General features: G+C 41.4%; 2 long non-coding RNA genes across 5 annotated transcripts in view; one reads left to right on the forward strand and one right to left on the reverse strand.

The window, feature by feature from the left end:
• The window catches only part of LOC131516456 (uncharacterized), a 91,457-nt gene that overhangs the window by 63,002 nt on the left and 2,211 nt on the right, over nt 1-26,244 (reverse strand). For all 4 annotated transcript variants that reach the window (XR_009264086.1, XR_009264088.1, XR_009264090.1 and 1 more), the window contains exon 2: nt 22,175-22,305. This is a non-coding gene — a long non-coding RNA (uncharacterized LOC131516456). The remainder of the gene's footprint in view (nt 1-22,174; nt 22,306-26,244) is intronic.
• The window catches only part of LOC131516462 (uncharacterized), a 38,341-nt gene continuing 34,298 nt past the window's right edge, over nt 22,202-26,244 (forward strand). The window contains exon 1 of the long non-coding RNA XR_009264091.1: nt 22,202-22,307. This is a non-coding gene — a long non-coding RNA (uncharacterized LOC131516462). The remainder of the gene's footprint in view (nt 22,308-26,244) is intronic.

Consider the following 26,244-nt stretch of genomic DNA (forward strand, 5'->3'; position numbering starts at 1 on the left):
GGGACGAGGGGAGAGGAAGGGATAAACGGGCAGAGCACAGAGGACTCAAAGGGAGTGAAATTACTATGTACGATACTCTGATAGTGGATATATGCAATTAAACATTTCCCAAACCTGTACGATATACAGCCCCAAGGGTGAACCCCAGGGGAAACTATAGACTTTGGGTGATTAGGATGTGTCAGCACAGGTTCATCAACTGTGACAAATGCTCCACTCAGGTGGGGGGTGTTGATTATGGGGAAGGCTACCCATGTGTGGGGGCAGGTGGTATATGGGAAATCTCCGTGCCTTCCTCTCGATTTTACTGTGAACCTAAATTGCTCTTTAAAAGATGACCTTTAACAAAATAACAAAACAAAACCAAAAAGCCATCAAAAGATGGCTGGAAATAGATGGGTCTGAAAGAGCTGGAAAAGGGCACACACAGACTGAAAATTCTAAGGTCCTCCTCTGTGTCTCTGCATCCGCTGGCAATCATCCATTGGGTAAAAATCCGCCTGGATTTCAGTTTTTGCTGTCTTTTTCCGAGCACAGCCTACTCACTCCAGGCCCACGGGATGAGTGATGAGGGAGGTGTCCAGTAGAGAAAGGCTGCCAAGCCTTGCAAATGAGTGTGTAGTTAATACCGAGGCCGGTTACTTTCCAGATGCTTTCACATATACGAAGGACGCTCGGTGAATGACGAGCTTTTAACCTTGCAGCTGGTCATTTATTTTACTGATTAGGACGTGCCACTGTCTCCACTTCCAGGTGATTGTTCACTGAAGGCAATGGAGGTCTCTTGTTTACTAATCTCCAAACTGTGCAGTGTGCTGCTGGCTCATTATTGTGTTTGATCCTGCCTCTGAGTGGCAAACATTCGTGGATAATCGCTTTTGATCCTTCTCACTTTGTTGTGTTAGAGAAAACTATAGAATATTTTAAATTCAAGCATTTGCCGAGGGAAAACAAAAATTACGTGTGTGTTTCAAGAAGACAAATGGAATCGAGGGGTTCCAAAACAGGGCAAACCCAGTCAACAAAATGTGCTTTCCAAAGTAACATACGGAACAACGAACCCCCAGGTAAAATATACTCCTCAGCGATGCTTTCTGTTAGCCAACTGGGCCCTAAGGACCACACACTTCTACTTAACAATTTAGCATTTCATTGCTGTATTTATAATTTACTTAATTTCTACCCCTCCCTTCATGTAAACTTTAATAAAATCAGGGATTTGAACAAAATCTCCAGGGGTGTGTACTTTCAGAATTGGGCAAAATCCCTTTGTTATGGTAGACTCAGAATAATTGTTTCATTCTCTCGTTGAGAGAAAGCCATGATTGCTTAACCTACAGTGGTGCATAATATGGTAAATCAGCTTAATGATGTGTGAATAAAACTATATTAAGAAAAAAGGGGCTTGTTTTCCTCGATTCAAAAGGGCCGAGAAAAAAAAAAAAAAACAACCATTCTGGGTGCTTCAGGGAGCTGGAAAATCTATACCACAGAGTTCTAGGATTTTTGTTTTCTTCAAAGCCTCAGAGCAACACGAGAAAACTGAAGTGTCTTGGACAAAAGGCAAGCACATGAATAACCCACTGGGAGTGAGCTCTCAGCTTGGTTTCATATTTACACATTATAACCGGGAGTTAAAATTTTAAAATCCACAAAAGAACCAATGTTGGTTTGAAGAGATGGGCTCAGGAGTTGCAGGGAGAGCAGTCTTCCCCCTGCTAACAACATGAAGTCCCAGTATTCACTGCAGTTGTCATAACAACTGTTTTTAAATAAAATTTGCAGTATTCATCAAATATTGGCATCTGAAACCCCGTGCCACGTAAAAATTATTAGCTATTCGCATCTCCATAAAATGGCTTGTGTGGCTAAGGGAAGAAAGATGGTGGGATCCTAAGTCACAGCATAGAATGGTCAGTGAAGGGGGCAAGGTTTACGAAGAATGCCCATCGTCCCAATTTGCTCCTCTAACTTTCCCTCGTAAGCCATCTCCCACCCGGGCAGACTGGCTGGTGGGCAGGGGGTAGGGACAGGGCTGAGAGGCAGGTGCCACCCTAAAAATGGTGCAAGGTGCTGTATACTAAATGAGAAACCCCAGTAGCTGTGATTAAGAGATTTGATTTTAGGGAAATGCATCTCTTGGAACCGCTAAATTCCAAAACTCCTCTCTCCTATCGGTTATTTCCTAAGACTTTACAGTAAGTTTGTCAACATTGTAATTCTTGCACATGAAAAATTCAAGCAATACAAAGGACTGTATAATGAATCATAAGTCCCTCTCCCTTCCCAGACTCCCTCCAAAGCTACCCTTGATACTAGGCTCTATTTGTAGGCAAACATGCATTTTTATTTTCATTCAAATATTTGGAGTAGTATACATACTGTTCTGTAGCTGGCTATTTTCACTTAACGGACCTTGGAGAATATTCCGTATCAGCATGTCGAGAGAACTGCTTTATTCTTTTTCAAAACTACGGAGCTCTGTTCCTATTGGTTGGTATTTGTATTATTTCATTTGTTTGTTTTGCCCCTGTAAACAGTGCGGCGACAAGTATCTTTGTCCTTTTTTCTTAAGTGGCCTAGCCTTCTCATGGGCTTCCTCGTCTTCCTTATTAATCCTCTCCAGCTTTCTGATCCCCATATTCTGACCCGAATAATCTATCTCCGTGGCGGGATCGATCTTGTCACACCTCAACACTTCTCCCATCACACACACAGAACATATCCAAATTTTTCAGCACATAAAAATACTCCATGGGGTCCCATCTGCCTTTGTAGTCAGACCACCTACCACCCACCCCCCCTCCCACCCCCCACCAAACATGATGGATGATGCCCTTGCGGAAACAGGAATTCTGAAAATGTTTTCAGCTTTCCCATGGATCCATTATCCTGGCATTACTTACCTTTTTTCCTTCCACAACTTGTTGGTCGTGCCAGGAGTCACATTAGGTTTGACAGTTCTGAGCTAGGATCCTTCAGGGAAGCCATATCTAACTGCTTCCCACCACAAGTTTCCACCTGCTAGTCCCAGATGAGATCCACCTGAGACATCAGCAATTAGCACACCTGAAGCTTTTTGTATGAAGTGGAATTAATGTGTTGCTGGCTAACATTTGCCTCTTGACACCTTGCCTGAACCTCAGATGTTGCTTTTGCTATGGCCTCTGCAACCCGTTAGATACCATAATCGAACTGCCTGGCATGTAAAGGAATATTCAGATAAAAGTTCTTCCCCAAGGCCACTCTGGTTCCTACTCCGCTGCCTTCCCCTGATCAAAGATGCAGGCTCATTCCCCGATTCTTAAAAGTTAGCCTTCTGGCTCACTTTCAGTCTGACGATAGCTGGCATTTCCATTCTTACCAGTCAGCAACTTTCCTTCCTCCAAACCCCATCCTTGGTATTGTTTTACCCAAGTGAAACATCGTATCTCCTCAACTCTAAAGTAGGATGATATTGTTCAGCTGCTGAAATGCCATTTCAACCCTACAAAGATACTGGCACAGGAAAAAAATACATATTTGTTCCTCGCGGAAGGTTCTGACAAACACAAGTAACAGAAATATGCTAATAGGGGATGGCTTCCTGTTCCTTTTCCGAAGTCTAACATTGATGCAGGCCACAGACAACTGAATTGAGGAACACACATTTGAAAATGTGATTGGGGCTAACTGGTATACCAGTCATGCATTGTGTTCAAGGGTGCAGTTGACATCGATACAATGCCAAGGATAAGCAGGAAGATCTTTAATCAATGCCATTTAAAATGAATATTGGTTCTGATTCCTCCTTCCTCTCCACAAACATTCACCGGGAAAGAAGGGGTAAGTATCTCTTCAGAGCGAGGTCACTTTTATGGGCAAATGGATGGACAGACTATGTGTCATGATGAAAATAATAAGTGAACTCTGCTTTAAAATGTCCCCCGTGGGACCAATTGTTAGATTCATTTGCTTGCACTAAAGCATTGTCTACAAAAGAGCAATATTAAAATATAAACATCTCTCTTGGCAGGGGCAGCCATACACGAAGGCAAAGAGACATTTGTATTATCTATACATTTGTATTTAGCAATTCCCGCTCTGCTCAAGATACTTTAAAGTGGATGTTTAAGTACGAAAAAAATTAGACATCATTCCTTTAAGAAACAAACTGCTGTAGAAAAGAATATTAATCAGATACTGTTATGTGAAAGGAAGCTGATTATAAATGTGCTTTAACACGATCTCACTTTTACAGATGAGAAAATATGCAAATGCCAGACCTCTTTCCTCCCTGAAAAAACTGGAAGAAGCTTCACATTGGTCATAGTGCTGATACCTAAGTGGTGGAATGTGGGAGATTTGTAAATCTTCTTCCCGATTCTTTCTATAAAAAATTTTTTATGAACATACATTTTTATGGTAAAATGTCCATGAAAGGTATAATTATATGTACATATCCGTGCACTTTTCTGTATGTGTCTTTTTGGGAATCAAGGTTTCCCATTTCTAAGTGTTTCTAGGTTTAATTAAAGCACACTCTCAGTGGAGATGAGCATTTAATGTGAAGGAGAATGAATAAATGGGATTTGAGAGGGAGAAGGATTGTACAGATCCTTTCTCTCCTGATAGCTGCAGCATGTGGCCTGAGGGAATTTTTTTTTTTTTTTCCTAGAAGCCAGATGAATTCAGGGCAGGTAGTGTGAGCAGAAAACGCCCAGGAAATGCTCGGGGTATGCGCGGGCACACCTTGCTTTCTTCCTAAGGAGTTCCATGAAGGAACTGCCAATAAAATTGGAGAAAAACTGCCTTCCTAGGTTTTGACATCTAAGCAAAAACTTCCTGAGTCATGGGAGTGGCTGTGCTGGGTTTTGAACAGCATAAAAATGGAGGGAAAAACCAAAGTTCTCTCCCAGAAGCGAAAGGGAAAAAATAGATTCAATACTAGTTTAAAGTTGACGCTTACGTGATAAACTTACCGCATTACACCTACGGTCAGTTGCGCAGAAACCTCACTTGTATGAAGATGATCAATATTTACTTTTTAAATTAACGTGTGGTGTCTGATGAGGGGAGAGCATACTGAGTCGACCCCGGATCTTTCTCGATACGCAAGGCTACACAGCCTCTCTTCCCTCTCGCGACCCCCCTCACCTCCCCTCCCCTCCCCTTCCCGGGATCCTCTCCTCCACGAGGGCAACAGAAAACAAAGACTGCCGCAGCTGTACTGCCCCGGTGAGGCATGCTGGTTTAATTGCATTGGTTTATACAGACTGATCTAATCAAATCAAAGTGCAGGCTTTTAAAGCCTTTCATTTCTACACTCCAAGTGCAGCGGTACATCTATAATTAAAAGGGAAGTATTTTTTTTTTAACTGCACAGTAGTTTTTAGTTTATAAAATGCTTTTTAAATATTTTCTCACTTCATCTTCAAACCAACTCAATTTAAGTAGCAACTTCAAGGGGCCATCTCTAGCTGCTCCGTGCTCACAATTCTTCCTCCCACTTCTTCTGGTAACATACCTCAGTTTCCCTTGGATAGGGCACGCCTTTCCTCCTTGCATGTGATTCAGATGAGACTTTCTCCCCTCCCCAAATCCAAGTGGGGACATGTGACCTGGGCTTAGGCAAACAGTGTGTTCCCCCCCACTCCTGGCCCCGGTGATAGGTCCGGAATGGTCACGTGACTTAGATCAGTCTGCTGGATTAAATTCCGAGATATTGGTAAACCGAGGAGATGTAAGATGAAAGCTCCCCGCCATCAATGTGATGAGAAAAGTTGCCTGTAATGGGGCCAACCCAGAGGGAAGCAGAGCTGAGACATCGAGAGGCACAATGTCCTGATGAAGCTGTTTAGTACCTGAATCGTCCACACCTGAAGCCAGAGATACCGTTTAGACCTTTCAGTTATGCAGTCCAGTGACCCCACTCACCCTCTCCCTCATCCTGCTGGAGTCTGGTTTGTGTCACTCGCAATCAAGAGTTCCAGCAGATACAGTCTCTACTCTTCACCAACTCTCAGAAAAGTGGGGCCACTTGGTCCACACAGCCCCGTTCTGAAACACCACTGGTCCCCTGAAGGCCGCTACCTGAACTGCCTGTTAGTTCTTAAAAGAAAATGAGTATTCTAGAAGGAGGTGGCTGGTAAGTCACAATTCATGAAGTATGAGTTATCACAAATTTATTAGCAGCTATTAGCTGAGATCCACTCACTGAAGCCACACGCATTAATGGGCAAGTTCATAAGAGGATCGAATTCTGACCAGGAAAAACCCATAGGTTAGAATACAGACAGGTTCCAATGACCGGTTCTCAGTTCTTTGCCTAATTTCTTAATCTTCTGAACCTAAGTGTCCTATATAAGCAGTAAGTATTAAGAAAATCAGTATTTATTTTTTAAAGCATGATGTTTGAAGAGGGGAAGGCACCTTTAGTTGACCATAGACCTTTCTTGATATATAAGGCTAATGTTTGTGATAATGATATCCTAAGACTTGTGATATTTTAACATAAAATACTTAGCACACTCCAGGGCACAAAATAGATTCTCAATAACTTGATATGCTTTTAATAATTAATTAAAGAGGAGATACCCCCAGGGGGACAGTCTGGTCAGCATGCTCTGACAAGGAATAAAGCCTCTAAAGAAATCAAGAACGGAGTGGACCGCACGTCACAGAAAGAATGTAAGGAGGCAGTAAAGATAAATATGCTGGAATCTACCATTTTTCCTGGTGCCAGTACTGCCAAAGAATATTCTTTTGGATTCCAAGACAAGCCTGGATAACAAACCATCCCAGTTTGACCTGGACTGATGTATTTCCTGGAACTCAAGACTTTTAGTGCTAAAACTAGTGAAGTCCTGGATAACCAGGTATGAATTGGTCATCTTACCAGCTACCACACTGCTACATTTCCTGAGCAGTGAGAGCTCCACAGCCCAGAAGCGGAATTATCTACCAGGAAGGGCATCTGACCATTCTATGGTGGAAGACCAATGGCTATCACCATTCTATGACCTTATGGCAGAAGACCAATGGCTATCACCATTCTATGACCTTATGGCAGAAGACCAATGGCTATCACCATTCTATGACCTTATGGCAGAAGACCAATGGCTATCACCATTCTATGACCTTATGGCAGAAGACCAATGGCTATCACCATTCTATGACCTTATGGCGGAAGACCCAATGGCTATCACCCTACCACACTCCAAGAGAATCAGTGCCCGAAGTGTCAGGCAGGAATCGCAGAGAGAATGAAGCTACCAACAATCAGTTCCCTTACTCTATTTAATCCTTAAATGATTAGGGAAAAAAACCTAAAATCATTTTTAACAGTCTCGTATTTCAATTATCAAGTGCTGAATTAAAATGGAATGCAAACACTAAAATTTGACACACTGCTAAAAATGAACATGTCTAAAATATTAATAACAACTCTAAATGATTTATAATGCCCTCTTGGGCATATTTTATGATTTATTGATGTCATTTTAGCTGCTCCATGGGTGACAGAGTCACCTCACTGTGTGTGCGCTCTGGCAGCTTTCTAGGCTAGTTATTCGGAAAACTACACGTTCAGACCTTGACTGCATGCACCAGACTGTAGATGATATAGAAAGAGTAAAGATGTTAATTCCCCCCATAAATCAGAGAATTGTGAGGCTAAAAGGGCTTTAAAACTGGTTGCTTCCTGTTTTCTCAACTTCAAACAGGGGCATACTGGAGCTATCCTCAATGAATATGAATCTCACAACCTCCCTTATTAATTTATGATGTCCGTCTTTGTTGACAAGAAATTCTACTTTAGATCTAATCTTGTTACCCTTTCTGCATCAAGTGAAGCCCACTTTCTGGTGAGCTTTGCACCATGGTTTCTTTGAGAGCTCACTTCCTTTCTTTGACCTAACAATGCACTTTTCAAATCTTTCTGCCCATCCCACAGATATTATTGCCCAGCCCTCCACCTTATGAATTACTTCTAGTCTTTCCCCAGACTCTTTTTTGGTACCCAGTCCACTCTAATCAAAGTTGAATTTCTCTTCCGTTTCCTTCTTCTCTGACATCGTCCCCATCTCTCAGTTGGTGCTCCCTCTCCAGAGACTGAAAGATCTCATCCATCCCTCGCATGGCCAGACTTTGTTATCATCACTGACACATGTCTAGACACACATCTAAAAAGCAATGACACAGGCCTGTAATTCTAGGAAATGTCCCGCATTTAATAACGACCAGTCCCTTCCCCTCTTGCCCTCCTTCAAAACTCCAAAGCCCTCCACATAGGGATATTTAAATATGGGGAGCTTTCTGAGAGCCCATTAAATTAAATCATGTTTATAACTGCCTGTCTCCCTATTTGAAATTGTAATCAAGACCCAGGACTCTGTGTAGTATTAATAAACTAGAAAATAAACAAGCAAACAAACGAAAAGAAACAACCAAAACCCAACCATCAGAGTCTTTATTTATTTTTCTATATCCAGCATGTGATTGACTTTGTGAACTCTAGTTCATTGTTGCTGACTCATGTGTGTTTTTTCACCGGAGACATAGCTAGTCACTTCTTATCTTACTTTGGTGACATTTGTTTTTCTTCACTATGTTACAACACTGTAATTATGTAGGCAGCTGCCAACGATCCTCAAATACAGTATGTAATTGCTGAAGTTAAAACTCCAGCAAACAATTCACCACAGGAACCAAAGGCTACATAGAGGCACGGTATATAAATCTGCCACAGTTCTTCTTTATCTCAGACATTGAGAAGAGGTGATTATGCCTATAAAGATAGAAGTACACAATGGTCACTCAACATGCACTTGTTTATTGAGTGACTGTGTATAACTAAGCACCTGTCTCGTGGTGAATGTCCACTGAGTACCAGACTAGGCTTGGCCAGGCACCAGTTGAGGGTCAGGAACTTGGATTAGGTTGAGAGGGAGGTCTCCCTTGAGCAGTGGGAGCTTTTGGTTGGGAACTCTGGGGAGAGGCTCCAAGATGTCTAGGAGACAAAATCTTTACAGTACTGGTCAGTAACACTTGTGTAAACAAAAGGAGAGAGTAGGATTGCTTATGGGAAGCTGTCACACCTGTGACATGATGCCAAGCTGACAAGGTCTCTACCAGCCCAGTGAGGGGCACTGAGCAAAGAGTGGACTTAGAGGGATCAGCACTGGTGGAAGTGGCCAGGCCTGGGGGCCTGAGAGTTTGGCCTGAGCCCCAAAGCTGAAGCAGACTGAAGGGGTGAACAGCAGGAGTCAGCTAAGCCCAGCCCTTGATGCTGTGCAACACATTCTTTCTTCAAAAGGAGTCTGAGAGATGTATCTCTGGGTCTGCTGCTAAGACAAAAAAAGTAAGCGAGAGCCAAGGATCCAAAACTTGGCGAAATAAGTTCAAGCCAAATGAAGGTCCGGGTTAAAAAGGGTGGGAGCCAGTGTTATCGCTCCGGAGTGACCTGAGCATTAGGCTTGACACCAGCTGAAATTTAAGACTTTTTTTTTATGGGCAAGAGAAGCCACAGGCATGGATGGGTCATTCTGGCCGAAAGTGCCAGGGCTATGATGTACAATTAAAACCATATGGAACATTCCCTAGGTATCTTTGCTTTAAGTAGGAACATGACTTGAAAACTTTGGGGAATATATGCCATTTGTTCTACCTTCTGGTCCTTAGTAAGAGAAGCCAAATAGGCATAGATACCACTGTCGCATATGCATGAATGAAGTCGGGTGTGGTTGCTAAGAAGGCAGGCTCTGGAATGAGACCATCGGTCCAAGCCCCAGTACTACCACTACAAGTTCTGTGACCTTGAGAAAGATATTTACCTTCACAACCTTAGTTATTATATGCAAAATAGGGACAAAAAACAGCAGCCGTCTCATAGGGCTGTTGCTCAGGTTAAACCCATGTTACTCAAAGTGCGAGTCCTGGACCAGCAGAGTACCGCCATCACCCAGGGTTTTGTTCAAAATGTAGACTATCAAGCGCCATGCCAGTCTTATGGAGTCAGGATCTACATTTTCACAAGACCACCAGGTGATTCTGTGGGCACGTTAAAGGTTGAAAAGCACTGGGTTAATGATATGTTACCTCAAACACTTCCTGCAGGGTTTGCCATGTAGTAACCACGCAACAGATATTACTTGTTATTATTTTTGTTATTATAATCATTGTTATTTTCATCTTGAATCATCTTGGGCAGGCACAGCACTTAAGAACCTGAGCTTTCTAATCTGTAAAATGGGATCATACTAATATCCCACTGCTTGAAGTGCAGATCATCTTTCAAAGCCCTTCCAAACCTAGGAGACCTCTAAGATTGTTGCATCATGATCACAGAATGGCAATGGCTAGGATTTGGCCAGCATTTACTAGGTAGCAGGTGCTGTTCTCAGTGCTTTATGTGTTTCATCTTATTTAATCATCCAGCAATGCTCTCAGATAGGATTGTTTTTAATGCCTACTTTACAGATGAATAAACTGAAGCATGGAGAGATCACATAACTTGCTCAATAAACTGACAGGAGTAAAGTCAGAATTTGAACTTGGCAGTCTAATGTGACTATTCACACTCTTATCCTTGCCACTACTCTGTCCCTGTAGCCAGGTCATCAAGGAGAGAGTTAAACGAAATGAGACTAACTCCAACACAATCAGTGTGATCAGATGCAGCCTTTGACAAATCATGGCTACAGCAGGCAATACTCAGGCTGTGGGTTCTCAACTCTGGCTGCACATTAGAATATTTTTAAGAGTAGAGATTTTTAAAAACACAGACTTCTTTTTTTTTTTTTTTTAATTTTTTTTTTTTTTCAACATTTTTTATTTATTTTTTTGGGACAGAGAGAGACAGAGCATGAACGGGGGAGGGGCAGAGAGAGAGGGAGACACAGAATCGGAAACAGGCTCCAGGCTCCGAGCCATCAGCCCAGAGCCTGACGCGGGGCTCGAACTCACGGACCGCAAGATCGTGACCTGGCTGAAGTCGGACACTTAACCGACTGCGCCACCCAGGCGCCCTAAAAACACAGACTTCTTAAATCTCATGCCTACAGATTGTTTCAGTAGTTTAGAAGTGGGACCCAAGCTTCTTTTTTTTCCCCAAGCTGTTAGAGATTAATCTGATACAGACAGGATTAAAAAATGTATGGGTTAACAAGCTACCAATTCTATGTCCAGTATGTAGTAAGCCAAACTTCTTTCCAAAGTAATTGGAAGGAATAGGAGGAAAGGAAGGAAGAGAGAGAGGGAGAGAAAGAGAAAGGGGAGGGAAAGAGATTTTATATTGGATTCTGCTTCAGTTGTCCTAAGAAGAATTGCAGAAACAAAAGGAAAGCCTAGGAATATGAAACTAATTAAAAAGGCACTTAGTAATGTGACATAAATACTATGTTAGCCATTGTGGATGTAACAATTTATTCATCTCTTTAAGTGCTTTGTGCCTTCCTAATGATGTCAAACTGTAGAAGGGTTAACAGAGATAGTAGTTTCTTGGAAAAGGATGAGTTCTGTATTGGTCTGCAGTGACTCAGTTTAGATACGAAAATAGGTTCTGAAAATTGACCTGTTTGGTCCATCTGATTAGACTAGTTGATGTCCGTCTGATTGGCACTGATTCATCTTACTAGCAAGGTTTAAAAGATGAACAAATTATCAAGACTCCTCCATCCTTTGGCCAGACTATGTATTTTGGCAAAGTATGTGAAGAAGAGACCCAGTTTCCAAGTAAAGGAACTTCATTTGGTTGGTTATGGAGGTACAAGCAATTCTAACTCCCGCAACACATATCTTTGTGTCTAAGTGGTTTCCTTGGATGAGTTGTAGATGGGAATCCTACATCTCCTGAACCACTGTTACTTAGGGGTTGTTTAATGGCACTGAGTAGAAAACATCTTGGTACCACTTAATGGAGGAATCTATTTCACCTTACCTCCATGAGGGAGAAAACTCTTTCAGCCAAAAGAAAGTGAACAGAACCCTCCACATCACCCAACAGAACAGTGGGAGGGCCATACCACAGCTGGAAGAGAGAAGGTGGATGTGGCACAGTGCTCAGATGAGAAGCAGAGAATGGAGGGATGGGCACTAACCCATAGTTGCTCCCAGGCACACAGGTAGAGGAGGTCATCGGTATTTTCTAGAGTATTCCACACTCAATCAGATCTACAGAAACAACTGGTAAGGCCTAGACTTGAAGCAAACAGTAGCCATGACATACATACAGAACAGTCTGAGAACAGCAATATGAGCCCATCCCATAACAAACAGCCTGGGACACTGAAGAATATGGACTGTTGTCAAGGGAAAGAGGAACCCAGGAGAACAGATATACTAACAGAAAATATCCCCTGAGCCACACGTGCAGGAGAGGGAGAAAATTAACTGAAATTCCACTTGATGACAGCTGGTAGTTTGTTGTCTGTATTGATGCTAAACTCGATAATTAGTTTTAATTTCAGGATTTAGTTTCAATTATTCTCAAAAACTTATTTTATTATCTTTATAAAGCCCTTGGTTAAAAAAGACTCTCAAAAATATCATACAAGATACCTGGAAAAATAAACCCAAGCTGAACATTATGTTAGGATTCTGCTGTGCAGCCTTAGTAAACAGAAACACCTAGAAAACAATGCCTCAAGCTTTATTTTGCTCTCAGTGTAACACATTACATAGCCATCCCTCAGAGGCTGGGAAAGGATAACGGCTTTCGCAAGCAATGTGAAAGGAATCACTGTTTTTTGTGAATAAGGTATTTTGAAGTGAAAAGGATGGAATAACATTCAGACTACAACATACCCATGAAGAATCCTAGATTTGAATGAAGTGAAATCAATAGCAGAAATGAAGAGGCATTTGGGTCCAAAACAAACAGATGAGCATTTATAAATAAAGCTTTAATTAACATTTGTCCTTAAATGAAATACTACAAATTTTACTTTCATCATTAACTTCACATCCCAGAAGTCTTCAGGGATGCATCAAGGGACTAACCAGAGCAGTGAATAATTCATGTGGAAGATAGAGCCATAGATAAAAAGAGAAGAGCAGTTGATTGGTTTTTTTTCCCAAGAAATTGTTAATGTTACATTACATTTTATTGAACCAACCTCAAAAAATAACAGAGCCTGAACATTATTATTGCCGTTATTACCTTTCCTTTCCAAGTGCCATATCTTGTTCTCTCTTGAGTTGATACATTCTGATTAGTTTTGCTTACTTTAGAGATTTGCTTTTTCCAGTGAAAAATGCTTGACTAGAACCTCTCATATTCGAATTTCTTCAAGTTATAACCACTTGCTATCAAACTTAAATAATCTGCCTTATCTTATTGGAATCCGTTTGTTCATTTCCAACCTACACCTTCCATTTAACACATGGAACTGTTCTTTAGTGCCCTTTCTCCCTACCTACAAAGGACAAGCGTGTCTATCATTAGTCACGGTCGTAGCTACACCCCCACATCACCCAAGGAATCAGGGTAGCTGACACAATGTCTGTGCAAACATGGCTACGGGAGAATTGAGTGTGACCAAAAGATTCCCTGGGTCCAATTCACCTTGGATTAAGCTAGGGAACTGATTTCCAGGACCTTGAAAACGGCTGTGATGGAACAGACAGGCCATTTAGTGAGAGACACAGATGTGGGGCCTGGTTGGGGCTATTTGCCTCTTTTCATTTCCAGAAAAGCTTCTGCAGCCAATACTGCCCTGCAAGTCCTATCAGGCTTATCCTTGTCTGTTGAAACTGTGTTATTCATCCTGGTGTATGAATCTACAGATGCACCACGTGTTTCTTTTATTTGGGGTTTTTGTTTTATGGTTTTGGTTTTGAGTTTTCTTGTTTTCAGTTATTGCTTAGGGAAACTAAAGGCCAGAGCTCCTTATGCTCAGCTTTAAGCTGCTATGCTTTTCTTCCCTTTGATTTAAAAAATCCAATGTATTCCAAAAAACAAGTTAATGTTTTGAAATGGCTTTTCAAACCACAGAATATACAAACTGGATTCAAATCTATCCTTGTGAGCAGTAGAAACTACTCTGGTTTAACGGGGGCAAGTCGGGGTGGACTTTGGACAAATAAAATTATGTCAGCTCCAATCCCTTCCACTTTTGGCTCCTTCCTCTCCCCAACCTTTTGTGGTGACATGCTTAGAAAGAAAGAAAGAAAGAAAGAAAGAAAGAAAGAAAGAAAGAAAGAAAATAAGAAAGAAAAAGAGAGAAAAAGAAAGGAAGGAAGGAAGGAAGGAAGGAAGGAAGGAAGGAAGGAAGGAAGGAAGGAAGGAAAAAGAAAGAAAGAAGAAAGATGAAAGAAAGAAAGAAAGAAAGAAAGAAAATAAGAAAGAAAAAGAGAGAAAAAGAAAGGAAGGAAGGAAGGAAGGAAGGAAGGAAGGAAGGAAGGAAGGAAGGAAGGAAAAAGAAAGAAAGAAGAAAGATGAAAGAAAGAAAGGAAAAAGAAATAAAGATAGAAAAAGAAAGAAAAAAGAAAGGGAAAGAAAGAGAAAGGAAGCAAGGAAAAAGAAAGAAAGAAAGAAAAAAGAAAGGGAAAGAAAGAGAAAGGAAGGAAGGAAAAATAAAGAGAAAGAAAAAAGAAAGAAAAATAAAGAGGAAAGAAGAAAGAAGGAAAGAAAGAAAGAAAGAAAGAAAGAAAGAAAGAAAGAAAGAAAGAAAGAAAGGAAGGAAGGAGACAGGAAGGAAAGAAGGTAGGAAGGAGGGAGGGAGGAAGGTAGGAAGGAAGAAAGCACAGGTATCTTAGTCCATTCAGGCTGCTGTCGTAAAAATACTGTAGACTGAATGGCTTAAACATCATTTATTTCTCATAGTTCCGGAGGCTGAGAAGTCCAAGATCAAGATGCCCACAGACCTGGTGTCTGGTTAGATCCTGCTTCCTGATTCAAACATGATCATCTTTTCACTGTGTCCTCATATGGCACAAGGGGCAAGAGTTGTCTGAGGTCTCTTTCATAAAGAAACTAATCGCGGGGCGCCTGGGTGGCGTAGTCGGTTAAGCGTCCGACTTCAGCCAGGTCACGATCTCGCGGTCCGTGAGTTCGAGCCCCGCGTCAGGCTCTGGGCTGATGGCTCAGAGCCTGGAGCCTGTTTCCGATTCTGTGTCTCCCTCTCTCTCTGCCCCTTCCCCGTTCGTGCTCTGTCTCTCTCTGTCCCAAAAATAAATAAAAAACGTTGAAAAAAAATTAAAAAAAAAAAAAAAGAAAGAAACTAATCGCATTCATTAATGTCAAAAGTTCCAATTTTGTGACCTAATCACCTCCCAGAGGCCCTGCCTCCTAATACCATCACATGGGGTAGGGGTGGGAGACGGTGGGGGGAGGGTCCAGATTTCAACATAGAAATTTGGGGTGGAGTGGGGAAGGACACAAACATTCTGTCCATAACAACAGCTAGCCAAAGTTGCTAGTGTCCAGAGAAGTTGAGAGACAGGGTAAGTAAATCATAATATGTGTAACCAATATGTCTTATTTCAGATTGTTCCTTTTTTCAGTTTTGTTTAAGTAATCTCTACATCGCACGTGGGGCTCAAACTCACGACCCTGAGAATAAGAGCCACAGGTTCCTCCAACTGGGCCCCCCCCAGGCACCCTTCATAGACTCCTGAACAGCAGCCAGCCTTGTCCCGGGGGTCCCTGATGCCACGCTCAATAACCATTTTAGCAGGAAATCAGTTTATCTCTTGGAATCCCTTGTCCCCTCCATCCATGTAGAAATTCCAGGATTCTAATGAGTCTCAGGAAGGAATCCTGGTTGTTCTTATCTCACTGCTTTGCTGCTCCAGAAACCAAATGTACTCCCCTGAAGCCAAAGAAATTGGTAAGAGTTTCTGCAGCTGGTTGTCATGGAACAAGTAAGCACACCGAAGGTATACAAAGTTGTAGCTGAGGCCCAGACAGTCTAGACTGGCTTCCTCTGTCTGATGCTGCTGTTTCGCCTGGTGCTTAAGTAGGGTCCAAAGTGATCGCCTGAGGCTAGCCTCCGCCTGTACGCTCCCCTGCCCGGGGTACAGTGGTTTTTATAGGTTCCATGGGGGGCAGATTCCAATCTCTTAGGGCTCAGCTCAGTTCAGAAGCTCCATATACCACTTTTCTGCGGCTTCCTACTCCAGCTCTCTAGATTTCACTCCCCAGCCTTTTCCCCATGTCAGGAGTCGTATCCCAGGTGCTGGTGCCAGGAACTTTAGGGACCCCAATTCACCAGATCTCTTACTTGTCATCCCCTGGAAGAAGAGCCTCCTTCCATTTTCAGATCTCAGCCTAGGTTCAGATCCTACCACCAAATAAGTGAAAGGGGAAGAAAAACTCACCAACTGCTATTACAGGGTCTCTAACGCCTACACCCCAAAAGTCTGTTTAGGTACAAGGAAGTTATCTACTTTGATGTATAAAGCCAAATGTGAGAATTTTGAAAGACTTCCCGGGATCCCCTTCATGTGTGCTAAAAATGCATTTAATTATATATTCACATAAACTAGCAGGGAAAGTGGTTGCTTCTAACAGTAAGGAAATGGGATGGGGGTGGGGGGACAAAGTCAGAAAACAGTTGTTTTTTCGTAAGACAACACACAGAACTTTCTGAATCTTTAAAATATGACCATTTATAGACTTGACAGCATAAAAAACAAAAAACTAAGAGTAAATACTACTTTGATACAAAACAAAACAAAAAAAGATTTGCAGAGAAGTAAATCACATACAGACTCAGGAAAAAGAATGGTTGCTTCAGAATTCTCAGCAACCACACTAAAAGCCAGAGGCAATGGAGAAAAGCTTTCTAGTTTTTGAGGAAAACGAGTTTCCAAATTAGAAATCTGTTCCCTTTCAGGGGTGCCTGGGTGGCTCAGTCGGTTAAGCATCCGACTTCGGCTCAGGTCACGATCTCATGGTCTGTGGGTTCAAGCCCCGCGTGGGGCTCTGCGCTGACGGCTCAGAGCCTGGAGCCTGCTTCCGATTCTGTGTCTCCCTCTCTCTCTGCCTCTCCCCCCTTCATGCTCTGTCTCTCTCTGTCTCAAAAATAAATAAACGTTAAAAAATTAAAAAAAAAAAAAAAAAAAAAAAAGAAATCTGTTCCCTTTCAAACTCACATGTCTTGCAGTAGAATCACGATACCTATAGGCATACAAGGCACATTGGCCAGGTTAGACTAATACAGCAGAAGTTACTCTAGATACTTGCTACGGTTTAAATGTTTGTGTCTCCCCCTCACCGCCCAAACTCATGTGATGAATTTTTAGAATTTTAGAATTTTCTAACCCCCAATGTGATGGTATCAGAAGGTGGGGGTGCCTTTGGGAAGCGATGAGGACACGAGGTGGAACCCTCAAGAATGAGACTGATGCCCTTCGAAAAGGGCTCCCTTGTCCCTACCACCATGTGAGGGCACACTCAGCAGTCAGCAGTCGGCAAGCAGCTGGAAGGGGATTCTCGTCAAAACCTGACTTTGGACGTCCAGCCTCCCGAACTGTGAGAAATACATTTCTGTTGGCCTTAAGTTTGTGGTATTCTGTTATAGCAGACTATAACAGACTCTAACACACCAATTTAAGCCAAAGGGACAAGTTACAAGATACAGAGAGCGCACAGATTGGGAGAAAATGGACTGTACTTCCAGGACTGAGCCCCCAGCACAGGCATGCCCACTGAGGGAGTCAGTGCCTCAGACAGAAGCCACCGCATCAGGATGCTGCCATCACCACAGGCGCCAGATCCAGGCTCTGCCTCTGCCATCATCAGGAGGCTGCAAAATCAGATGCTTCAGTCACATGCTGGATTCCAGAACCCTGCTGGGCTGCCTCACCCAGAGATTCCCCGGCCAAGTGGAAGCCTCGGCCCTGCCTCTTTCCCAAGTAATACAGCTGGGGATCCAGATTCTCACTCTGGCACGGATGCAGCTGAGTGGTAGGATCAAAATCACAGGTCTGCAATCCAACAACTGGAGAACGACCTGAACAGGGTTCTTTGTTAAGAATATAGAATTTATAGGGGCACCTGGGTGGCTCAGTTGTTTAAGCATCTGACTCTTGATTTCGGCTCAAGTCATGATCTCAGGGTTCGTGGGATCGAGTCCCGCATCGGGCTCTACACTGACAGCACTGAGCCTGCTTGGGATTCTTTCTCTTCTTCTCTCTCTGCCCTTCCCCCACTTGCACTCTCTCCCTCAAAATAAATAAATAAACATAAAAAAAAAAAAAAAACAGAGAGACAAGCTGTTCACAGAGTCATAATAGTAAAAGCTCTAGAGGCGCCTGGGTGGTTCAACCAGTTAAGTGTCCAATTCTTGATTTCGGCTCAGGTCATGATCTCACGGTTTGTGGGATCAAGCCCCATGTCGGGCTCTGTGCTGATAGCACGGAGCCTGTTTGGGACTCACTCTCTCTGTCCCTCTGCCCCTCCCCACCTCAAAATAAATACACAAATATTAAAAAAAAAGAATATAGAATTTATAACGTGGGAAACTGTTAACAAAATGGGTAGGGGTATTCGAATGTTTGGGGCTGCCTAAATGGCAAATGATCACCACACACACTTAAACTTAACCTCCTATGGACTCTTTCTTGGGAAGCAGCCAAAAGAGACTGCTGGTGTTTCAGCACCAAACAAGGGAAAGTTTCAAGAAAGAGAGAGATACAAAATTAGGAAATGGGAGGCCTAACACAGGAGGCAGGCAAAAGAAGTTGCCGAGATGATAAGCAGGAAAATGAAGTCTGCACAGAGGGATGGGTATGGGGAAGGGAAAGAATCCGCTAGATTACCTGATGTTTTCAACTCTTATCAAAGTATTCAGAGAATTGTGGGAGGCACAGAGAGCGCTGAACACTTGGGGGTGGGGAAGGCAAGTATTAACCCTAAGAAAATAAAAAGAGATCTAAGAAAGGAAATATGAGGGGCGCCTGGGTGGCTCAGTCGGTTGAACGTCTGACTTCGGCTCAGGTCATGATCTCACAGTTCCTGGGATTGAGCCCCAAGGCAGGCTCTGTGCTGAGGGCTCAGAGCCTAGAGCCCGCTTCACATTCTGTGTCTCCCTCTCTCTCTGCCCCTCACCCCACCCTCACTCTGTCTCTCTCTCTCAATCAAAAATGAATAAACGTCAAATTTTTTTTAAAAAAGGAAGTATGATCTTAGCATGCTATATGTCTCAGGCATGAACAGGGTTTGCACACACATGATACTGTGGACACACCATATTGATGATGGAAGGGATGGTGTATGTACATCAGAAGGCTAGGGTAAGAAGGGAAAAAGGATGCACTGGAAGGGAGAATACAGTGGTGTACAGGTGTGAGCTCTTCATCTTCTAATTTAGGAAGCCAAGCATAGTATGTAACTTTTAAAAACCAAGAAATACTAATAAAAGCATGTTACTTAGAATATGGAAATAAGGGGCACCTGGGTGGCTCAGTCGGTTGAGCGTCCGACTTCGGCTCAGGTCATGATCTCACGGTTTATGAGTTCGAGCCCCGCATCGGGCTCTGTGCTGACAGCTCAGAGCCTGGAGCCTGCTTGGGATTCTGTCTGTCTCCCTCTCTCTCTGCCCCTAACCCACTCGCATTCTGTCTCTGTCTCTCTCAAAAACAAATAAACATTAAAAAAAATTTTTTTTAATGTGGAAATAAACACTTCAAGAAGGTTTTTAAAAATTTTTTAATTATTTTTTAAGAAAGGTTTTTTTTTTTTTTTTAAGTTGAAAATTGTTGCCGTGGGACACAATATTGGGGTAGGAAAGGGTGAAGATTGCTATTTTTTTTTAAGTTTATTCATTTACTTTGAGAGAGAAAGAAAGCTTACGTGGGAGAGAGGGAAAGAGAATCCCAAGCAGGGTTCTCACTGTCAGTGCAGAGCCCCAGGCAGGGCTCAAACTCATGAACTGTGAGATCATGACCTGAGTCAAAATCAGGAATCAGACACTTAATGCACTGAGCTACCCAGGTGCCCCAGAGAGCACCTGTTTTTCAGTGATAAGCCTGATAGCATTATTTCACTTTTAAAGTCATATACATACATACATACATATGTCCATATACACACTTATACATACATGCTCATACATATTAATTAATTATTTTAAATTAAATGCAGAAAAAACACCTCTTGAGGTTCATTTGTCGTCTTCCTCTCTTAAGATTCCTGCAACTGCTGTCTCAGATTCTCTCCCCTTTCTGTTGCTACACCTGCTCATTCTATAAACCATTCTCTACTCCTGTCAAGATGACAAACTACATTAGCCACTGGCTCCTTCCTGAAAATCAACCCTAAAGAAACTACAAAAGCCAGAGGGGAAACTCGAATTTGAGGAACTAACAACAAAGAATAAAATAAAATAAAGCACTATAAAAAGTCTCTGGGAAGTCTGCAGACTCAGGAAACGGATGGGGGTGGGGGGGGGGCGGGGTTGGCAGGGACATGGCAGGGGGTTGGTGGGGAGAATGGCTTCAGCCTGGGGAGGGCAGCCAGAGGAGGACAACTTTCTTTTGCTTCTCCCCGAGGTGGACAGTCAGTTTGTTAATCACCACAGAAACTGGCGGCAACAGCTGAGACTGCAGGGGTCAGCAGGGTACAACAAGGGCAGAGCAAAAGCCCCACGGAAGGGAGGAGGGATGAAAAGAGGGAATGTGCACTGACCAGCTACCCTTGGGTATTCACCACTGGATCACTCCCACTCTGAACCCCCAGGGCAAGGAGAGCAAATCAACAGAGACTTTAATGTTTTTAGAGTCTAGAGCCTGTTTCCCATTTCCCTTAAATAGGAAATACACACTAGAGAAGTTATTTCTGGATGGTGGGCAAATGGGAATGATCACCAACAGTTCTGTGGCCCCAGGGCTCTCTTCCCTGGCTTTAATTCACTTACAGGTACATCAATTAGAGTCTGCGCTGGAGCCATGTCCCAATCCATAACCATGTGTAGTAACTGGTAGTCAAAGGGAGCAAGAGAACTTGGGGCCAAAAAAGACAAAAAAACAGAAAGAAAAAAAAAAACCCAGAAATCCAAGTAAGGATTACAGCTACTATGTTAGAAAGATAGGCAAATTCGACAGTATAGACCACATGGATCAGAATTACACCAAGAGATGGAATGAGAAATTAATGACAACAAATACATTAAGAAGTTAGGCTGATGTGGGGAGCCTGGGTGGCTCAGTCAGTTAAGCGGCAGGCTTTGGCTCAGGTCATGATCTCGCAGTTCGTGAATTCGAGCCCACATGGGGCTCTGTGCTGACAGCTCAGAGCCTGGAGCCTGCTTTGGATTCTGTGTCTCCCTCTCTCTGTCTGCTACTTCCCCACTCATGCTCTGTCTCGCTCTCTCTGTCTCAAAATTAAATAAACATTAAAAAATTAAAAAAAATTTAAAAAGTTAACGCTGATGTAAGCGACATGACGTAAGAATAAGAAAACATTTAAAAAGGACCAAATTGAGAAGCTCCTGGGTGGCTCAGTTGAATAAGCGTCAGATTCTTGATTTGGGCTCAGGTCATGATTTCATGGATCATGAGATCGAGCCCTACATCGGGCTCTGCACTAACAGTGCAAAGCCTGCTTGGGATTCTCTGCCCCTAAATAAATAAACAAACAGGGGCGCCTGGGTGGCGCAGTCAGTTAAGCGTCCGACTTCAGCCAGGTCACGATCTCGCGGTCTGTGAGTTCGAGCCCCGCGTCAGGCTCTGGGCTGACGGCTCGGAGCCTGGAGCCTGTTTCCGATTCTGTGTCTCCCTCTCTCTCTGCCCCTCCCCCGTTCATGCTCTGTCTCTCTCTGTCCCAAAAATAAATAAAAAACGTTGAAAAAAAATTTAGAAAAAAAATAAATAAATAAATAAACAAACAAACATTTTTTTAAAGGGGACCAGACTGAATATAAGGTATGAAATAAGTAACCGCTGAAGTAACTAAAACACTAGTTAAGATATAAAGCAAGATGGACAAAGGTGATGAATAAATCAGTGAGTTGAAAGCTCAGATGGACAAACTCTCCAAGGGTCAGCAGTAAAGGGTAAAGAGAGGAAATACAGAAGAGAGCTCGAAGACGTGGAGGGTAGGAGCAAGAGTACTAACACGTATGAGCACCGGCTTTGTGGCCGCTTGACCAGGCTGACTCTGGTTTCCCCACACCCCATTTCCTGTGCATTTCCATTTAGATGGGCCATAAGCAAGATCCCTGTGAAAGGTTTGCAGGGCACTGTCGCTCACCTGCTAGCTCACCTCACGACTGTGAAGCAGCCGGGGAGTTTCCAACAGCTGCACCTTCTGCAGATCCCCACGAAGATTCACTGACCCCCAGACCAGGGGTGTTTGCTAATCATGATATGAGGCTCTAGTTTCTGTAGGAAACACGTAAAAAATCAAGATTAGAGGCAACAGGAACTAACAGGAGTTTTGGTCTGTCCTCACAGGCTCCGGCTTGTGTTTATGGGTTCCGGCTTGTCTTGATCACCCCCTCTTTACTTCCATCTTTCATTCCAAACCTCCTGACTCCAACACTCGACGTAAACACCATAGCCTTATAAAGACTCTTTAACCAGTGTTCACATTTCATAAGGTCAAATCCCTGCAATATATATATTCCCCTTCCCTCAAAGGGGAGTATATATTCATATTATATTATCTCAAATTTTAGTTCTAGGTGTTTTTGGATATATTTGTAAATTTGTTCCTTTTCTCACTCTGGTCCTGAACAGGGACTTTGTCACCTTTACCATATTTCTTGAATATTGAGTACTGCTTCCAATACATGTTTTCAGTATAATGTCATTCTCAGTCTTATCTGAAATAAATAAATATATGTATATATAAAAATATATTTAAATTTTAACAATATAATATATATTATAAATATAATTATAACTAATATATTATAAATTATAATATAATATAAATATATGATATTTATATTTTAACAATATACATATATTTGTTTTTTTCATATATTTATATATGTGTGTATATATATATATGTGTGTGTGTATATATATATATATATATATATATATATATATATTTAAGCCATTACATTGGAAAGACAATTTGAAAGATAAATACAAAACTCTGGTTAAAATTTATTTTTCTTTAATATTTAAAAAGTATTTTCCCATTTGTCATCTTGTGCCCACTGTCTAACCTAATTCTTGTTCTCATTGATGATCTCTTTATTTTCTCTAGAAATTTTTAAAATTCTTTCCTCGTCTTTGAGGTTCTTAAGTTTTATTTTGATGTTTCTAGGTTTGGAGTTTTCCTTATCTTATTTTAACCCGTCTCCTCTTTCTGTATTTGGGTATAATAGAGTCCAATTAGAGAAGTAGAACCATTAGGACATGTGTGTGTGTGTGTGTGTGTGTGTACAATAATTATATATATATATATATATATATATATATATATATATATACAAAAAAACCACTAAATTATTTGTTTAGTTAGAAGAAATATACAGATATTGATAAGTTCAAGAAATTAATAAGTAAACATGAATAAGGGTCTTAAAGGCAGCCACACTTGAACAAAAATAAAATAATTTTTTGAGCCAGGAGAAAACAAAAAGAAAATGCAATAAAATATGAGATATGGTAGGAGAAGTCATTTCTAATACAACAGCAATTACAATAAATGTAAATGGAGTTAACTCACAAATTAAAAGCAAGTATTCACGGGGCGCCTGGGTGGCGCAGTCAGTTAGGCGTCCGACTTCAGCCAGGTCACGATCTCGCGGTCCGTGAGTTCGAGCCCCGCGTCAGGCTCTGGGCTGATGGCTCGGAGCCTGGAGCCTGTTTCTGATTCTGTGTCTCCCTCTCTCTCTGCCCCTCCCCCGTTCATGCTCTGTCTCTCTCTGTCCCAAAAATAAATAAAAAATGTTGAAAAAAAAAAATAAAAAAAAAATAAAAAAAAATAAAAGCAAGTATTCTCTAATAGTATTAAGATATAAAAATAAAATCCAAAAATATGTTGTCTATGAGAAATATTCATAAAACCAAAAGACGCACCAAAAAAACCAGCAATGATAGTAGCTGACAAAAAATGAAGTTGATGTAAAAGGTAAACAAAACAGGGGCACCTGGGAGGCTCAGGCGGTTAAGCATCCGACTTCGGCTCAGGTCATGTGAGTTTGGCTCCGCATCTGGCTCTGTGCTGACAGCTCAGAGCCTGAAGCCTGCTTCGGATTCTGTGTCTCCCTCTCTCTGTCCCTCCCCCACTCACACACTGTCTCTCTCTCTCTCTCAAAAATAAATAAAGATTAAAAAAAAAATTTTAAGGTAAACAAGACAATAAAGCAAGAAGATATAACCATCACAAACATATATGAACCTAATAATAGGTTACAGTAACTGACAGCATACAGAGAGTAACATAAAAATAGTTGTAATTTTTAATACCCACTTATCAGAAATGTATTAAGTAAACAAAAATTAAGCAGATTTTTATCTAAACGGTATAATTGGTAGGCTTATACTATTAATTATACTGTTCACATCTTTGATAGGTATGTTCTAATGGTATGCTGTGTATAATAAATATCTTCATATATATATATATATATATATATATGTCATAATAGTTCATGCAACAAATTGCAAATATACATTTTTAGAAACACCCACAAAGTAACATGAATGTATCAGGCCTACATGAAGTCTCAATAAACTCACCAGGAGCAATGTCTTATACATTACATCTTCCAAACATAATGAAATAACTTTAGAAATAAATAACAGAATTTCTTTAAAGGTTCCATACTTTAAAAATACCACATTAATGGGGTGCCTGGGTGGCACAGTGGGTTAAGGGTCCAACCTCAGCTCAGGTCATGATCTCATGGTTTGTGGGTTTGAGCCCTGCATCAGGCTCTGTGCAGGCAGCTCAAGCCTGGAGCCTGCTTCGGATTCTGTCTCCCTCTCTCTCTGCCCCTCCCCCGCTCATTCTCTTTCTCTCTCTCTCTCTCTCTCTCTTTCTCTCAAAAATAAATAAACATCAAAAAAATTACAAAATTAAAAAAGCCACATTACTAAATAACTCATAGGTTAAAAATGAAATTATAATCAAAATGAAGAAATATCTAGAATTAAATGAGCATGAAAAACACAAAATGTATGGGATATAAGTAAACAAATATTTAGAAGAGCATTTACACATGTAAATATGTTTATCAGGAAACAATAAAAGTTGAAAAGAAATATACTCAGCATCCAACTCAAGAAGTGATCAAAAAGAACATCAAAACAAGGAAGAAAAAAGAATATAAGAAAGGATATAATGAGAAACAAAATAATAATTTTCTTACATGGAAGAAATTTTAATAAGAATAAAAGTTCTGTTTTTGAAAAGATTACCAAGATAAACCTCTGATAAGACTGATAGAAGAAAAGAGGTTAAAAAAAAACAACTAAGTAAAACCTGATCAAATAATGAAGATGAGGAAATAATTAGAGATTCTGAAAGCAAAGATAGATAAAAGGCATAAATTTCTTGAAACTACACCAAATGCCAAACTGGCACAAGAAGAAAAACGTAATTTAAAATAGGTTCACAAGGATTAAAGAAATTTAATTGGTAGTTAAAACTCCACCCCAAAGATCTCTAGACCTGGATGCTTTTAAAATGGACTCTGTTAAACTTTTACAAACACAATTCCCATGTTAGAGAAGTTGTTCAAAAAATGCAAAAAGAAATGATAATTCTCAGTTCATTTTATGAAACTAATATAATCCCATTTCCCTTAAGGCTTATGGATTTTAAGCCATAATTCAGAAGACGTTCCCCACTCCCAGGTTATAGAGGAATTTATCCACATCTTTCCTGGTCTTTCCTTGTAAGGTTTCATTTTATTTTTACATTTATGTCTCTGATCCATTTGGAATTTATTCTGGTACGTACTGTAAATAATAGGTCCAATTTTCTCTATTCCCACAAGGCTGGTGTGCTGCAGCTGGCTCACGGCAGCTCATAAGAGCTGACTGTTAAATCTTCAGGAATTTTGTGAGCTGATGGTTAAACATAGCCATTATTACAAAATAGAGAAAATCGATTAAATCTAATCTAGAAAGAAAATCTAAATGGCTTTGAGTATGCTGATGACTTTTTAGATATAACACCAAAGGCGTGAATCATGCAAGAAAGAATTGCAAAGCTGGACTTCATTGAAATTAAAAACTTCATGGGGCGTCTGGGTGGCTCAGCCAGTTAAGCTTCCAACCTCAGCTCAGGTCATGAACTCGCAGTTCGTGAGTTCGAGCCCTGCGTAAGGCTCTGTGCTGACAGCTAGGAGCCTG

This window comes from Neofelis nebulosa, chromosome 1, assembly GCF_028018385.1.
Source record: "Neofelis nebulosa isolate mNeoNeb1 chromosome 1, mNeoNeb1.pri, whole genome shotgun sequence".
Taxonomy (NCBI): Eukaryota; Metazoa; Chordata; class Mammalia; order Carnivora; family Felidae; genus Neofelis; species Neofelis nebulosa.